This window comes from Rousettus aegyptiacus, unplaced genomic scaffold (genome assembly GCF_014176215.1).
Source record: "Rousettus aegyptiacus isolate mRouAeg1 unplaced genomic scaffold, mRouAeg1.p scaffold_m13_p_9, whole genome shotgun sequence".
Taxonomy (NCBI): Eukaryota; Metazoa; Chordata; class Mammalia; order Chiroptera; family Pteropodidae; genus Rousettus; species Rousettus aegyptiacus.
This window is the reverse complement of record NW_023416312.1, coordinates 102,870,892-102,875,022: the sequence shown is the minus strand read 5'-3', so window position 1 is coordinate 102,875,022 and position 4,131 is coordinate 102,870,892.

Genomic DNA, 4,131 nt, shown 5'->3' with positions numbered 1-4,131 from the left:
AATATTAGGCAGTGAAAAAAATCAGGAAGGGAGGAGGAGAACCAGGAGAGGTTACATTCAATATTGGTGGCGAGGAGGGCGACACAGAGCAGTCAGGTGTGCGAAAGGCTACAATCAGTTGAAGAGAATTTAATCTGAGAAAAGCCAGTGGATTTGGCAATTCTAAGGTCATCTTGTATAGAGCAAGTGGGAAAAGGAAGCAGATGGTACGGGTCATTTATTTAACAAATATTCATTGAGCACCTACTAGGTGATATTAATGATCTTTAGCCAGCGGCAACTATGAACACAGCGGCAACTATAAACAAGTCGGGCTTTCTTACATCCTGGAGTTAGGGAGGATGCACACTGTGAAGGTTCCTTTCAGTCAGGTGCTGCTACATAAAACCTATTAGAGGATTTAAATGGGTGATTTGGGGAAGTGGAGTGGGGTGGGGTTTGCTCTAGATTAGAGGTGTCAGAAAGTAAGGGCAATTTTATGACCTTGTTTTATCTGTGCTTAGATGCAGTTATGTGGGTTTGTCATTACTGGCCTTCATCATGTTGAGGTATGTTCCCTGTATTTCAGCTTTGCTGAGAGTATTTTTTAATGTCAGAAATGGGTGCTAAATTTTGTCAAATCTTTTTCTGCATCTATTCGTGTGATTGTGTGATTTGTATCCTTTATTTTGTTTATGTGGTTTATCACTTCAACTGATTTGCAGATACTGAACCAAACTTGCATGCCAGGAATAAATCCCACTTGATCATGATGTATGAACTTTCCAGTGTATTGCTGAATTCTGTTTGTTGATATTTTGTTAGGGATTTTTGCATCAATGTTCATCAGGGATATCGGCTTATAATTTTCCTTTTTTCTAATGTCTTCATCTGGTTTTGGAATCAGGGTCTTGTTCAATGAGATGGAAGCCTTCCATCCTCTTGAATTTTTTGAAATAGTTTGAGAAAGATAGTTGTCAATTCTTCTTTGAATGTTTGGTAAAATTCACCTGTGGAACCATCCAGTCCAAGACTTTCGTTTGTGGGGAATTTTTTGATTATTGATTCAATTTCATTAGTAGTGACCAGTCTGTTTAGATTTGCATCTTTTTGATTCAGTCTTAGAAGAGTGTATGTTTCTAGTAATGTATCCTTTTCTTCCATATTGTCCAATTTGTTGGCATATAATTAATTGTTCATAGTACTTTCTTATAATCCTTTGTATTTCTGTGATGTTAATTGTCATGTTTCCTCTTTCATTTCTGATTTTATTTATTTGGGTCCTCTCTCATTTTTTTCTTGATGAGTCTGGTTAAAGGTTTATTGATTTTGTTTATCCTTTCACAAACTAGCTCTTGGTTTTCATTATCTTTTGTATTGTTTTATTTAGTTTCTATTTTGTTTATTTCCACTCTGATCTTTATTATTTCCTTCCTTCTACTCATTTTGGGCTTTGTTTGTTGTTCTTTTCCTAGTTTTTTAGGTGTAGATTAGATTGTTTGAAATTTTTCTTGTTTCTTGAGATAGGCCTGTATTGCTATGAATTCCCCTCTTAGGACTGCTTGCACTGTGATTTTGGGTCCTTTTTTCATTTTCATTTGTCTCAAGGAATCTTTTATTTTCTTTCTTGATCTCATTGTGAACTCATTCATTGTTTGGTAGCATGCTATTTAGTCTTCACGTGTTTGTGTGTTTTTTAGTTTTTTTTGTAATTGACTTCTAGTTTCATATCATTGTGGTTGGAGAAGGTGCTTGATATGATTTCAGTCTTCTTAAACTTATTGAGACTAGTTTGCAGCCTAACATGTGGCATGTTTTGGAAATTGTTCCATGTGTACTTGAGAAAAATGCATATTCTGCTACTTTAAGGTGAAATGCTCTAAAAATATCAATTAAATCTATCTATCCTAAGGTGCCATTTAAGGCTGCTTTTTCCCTGTTGACGTTCTGTCTGGAAGATCTATCTGTCCATTGGTGTCAATGGAGTGTTAAAGTCCCCTACTATGACTGTATTACTGCTGATCTCTCCCTCTTTGTCAGTCAAAATTTGCTTTATATATTTTGGTGCTGCTATATTGGGCATATAAATATTTACAATGGTTATAATCTCTTGATGATTAATCCATTTATCATTATAAAATGTCCTTATTTGTCTCATTATTGCCTTTGTTTTGTTTATTTAATTTTAGTTAAATTTATTGGGGTAACATTGGTTAATAAAATTACATAGCCTTCGTTTTAAAGTATATTTTGTCTGATGTAAGTATTGCTACTCCAGCCTTTCTTTTCATTTCTATTTGCATGAAATACCTTTTTCTACCCATTTACTTTGTCTGTATGTGTCTTTTGATCTGAAGAGGATCTCTTGTAAGCAGCCTATGTATGAGTCTTGTTTTCTTATCCATTCGTTTACCCAATGTCTTTAGATTGGAGAATTTAATCCATTTACATTTAAAGTGATTAGTGATAGGTACGTAGTTATTGCCATTTTATCATTTATATATATATAATATATTATATATATTTATATATGTGTGTGTGTATGTGTGTTCGTATGTATGTGTATATATATACATATACATGCTCTTTCCCCCCTCCCTTCTTCTTAAAGAAGACTTTTTACCATTTCTTGTAATACTGGTTTGGTGGTGATGAACTCCCTTAGCCTTTTCTTGTCTGGGAAGCTCTTTATTTCTCCTTCAATTTGCTGGGTAGAGTAACCTTAGTCCTGGGTTTTCATCACTTTGAATATTTCGTGCCAGTTCATTCTGGCCTGCAAAATTTATGTTGAGAACTGAGCCAACAGTCTCATGAGAGCTCCCTTATAGATAACTAACTGCATTTCTCTTGCTGCTTTTAAGATTCTCTGTCTTTAACCTTTGCCATTTTGATTAATGATATGTTTTGGCATGGGCCTCTTTGGGTTCATCTTGTTTGAGACTCTCTGTGCTTGCTGTATTGTATGTATATTTCCTTCTCCAGATAAGGGAAATTTTCTGTCATTATTTCTTCAAATACACTTTCAATCTCTTGATGTCCCAGAGGTCCCTTAAAGTGTCCTCATTTTTTTTAAATTCTTTTTTTCTTTTTGCTGCTCCAATTGGGTATTTTCTGCTACTTTCTTTTAGCTTTATCTTCCAAACTGCTGATCTACCCGCAGGAATAAATATTTACATACACATAAAAACCTTTGCATAAATGTTTAAAGCACCTTTATTCATAAAAGCCAAAAACTAAAAAACAAAAAATTCTTTCATATGTGAAAGAAATGATGGTACATTCATATCATGAAATACTAGTCAGCAACAAAAAGAAGAACTATTGGTACACACAATAACTTAGACGAATCTCTAGGGAATTACTCTCAGTGAAATAACCAATTCTAAATGTGACATACTATGTAATTTCACGTACACAACACTCTTGAAATAATAGCATTATAGAAATGGAGAACAGGGTCATGGTTTTGGAAATATTCACCTCATAAAATGAACTGGTAAGTATTCCCTCCTTTCTTATTTTCTGGAAAGGATTGTGGGCCTGTAGATTCTTTTTTTGGGGAATGTAAAAACTATGCATTCAACTTTCAGTAGTTATAAAACTATTTAAACTATTTCATGTTGGTTGAGTCATAGTGGTTTGTGGTTTAGAATGAATTGGTCCGTTTCATTTAAGGTTCAAATTTACATACAGAGTACTTCGTAGTATTCCCCTATTATACTTTTAATGTCTGCAGGCCTGATAGTGGTATCCTGTTTCATTCCTGATATTAATAATTTGTAGCTTCTTTCTTTTTTAATTTGTCAGTCTTGCCTGATTTTTATCAATTTTATTGATCTCAAAGAACAAGTATTTTCATTGGACTTTTTATATTTTTCAGTTTTCAATATTAGTGATTTGTTCTTTATTGAGTCTTTTCTTTTTCTTACTTTGTGCTTATTTTTCTCTCATTTTTATGTTTTTAAAATTTTGTGGCTAAGATTATTGATTTGACACTTATTCTCCTTTGAAATGCTTATGACATTTAGTTCTATAAATTCCCCTCTGAGCCCGGCTTTAGCTGTGCACCATGAATTTTGATATGTTGTATTTTTATTTTAATTAATTTCAAAGTACCTTTTAAATTTTCTTTGAGACTTCTTCTTTGATCCA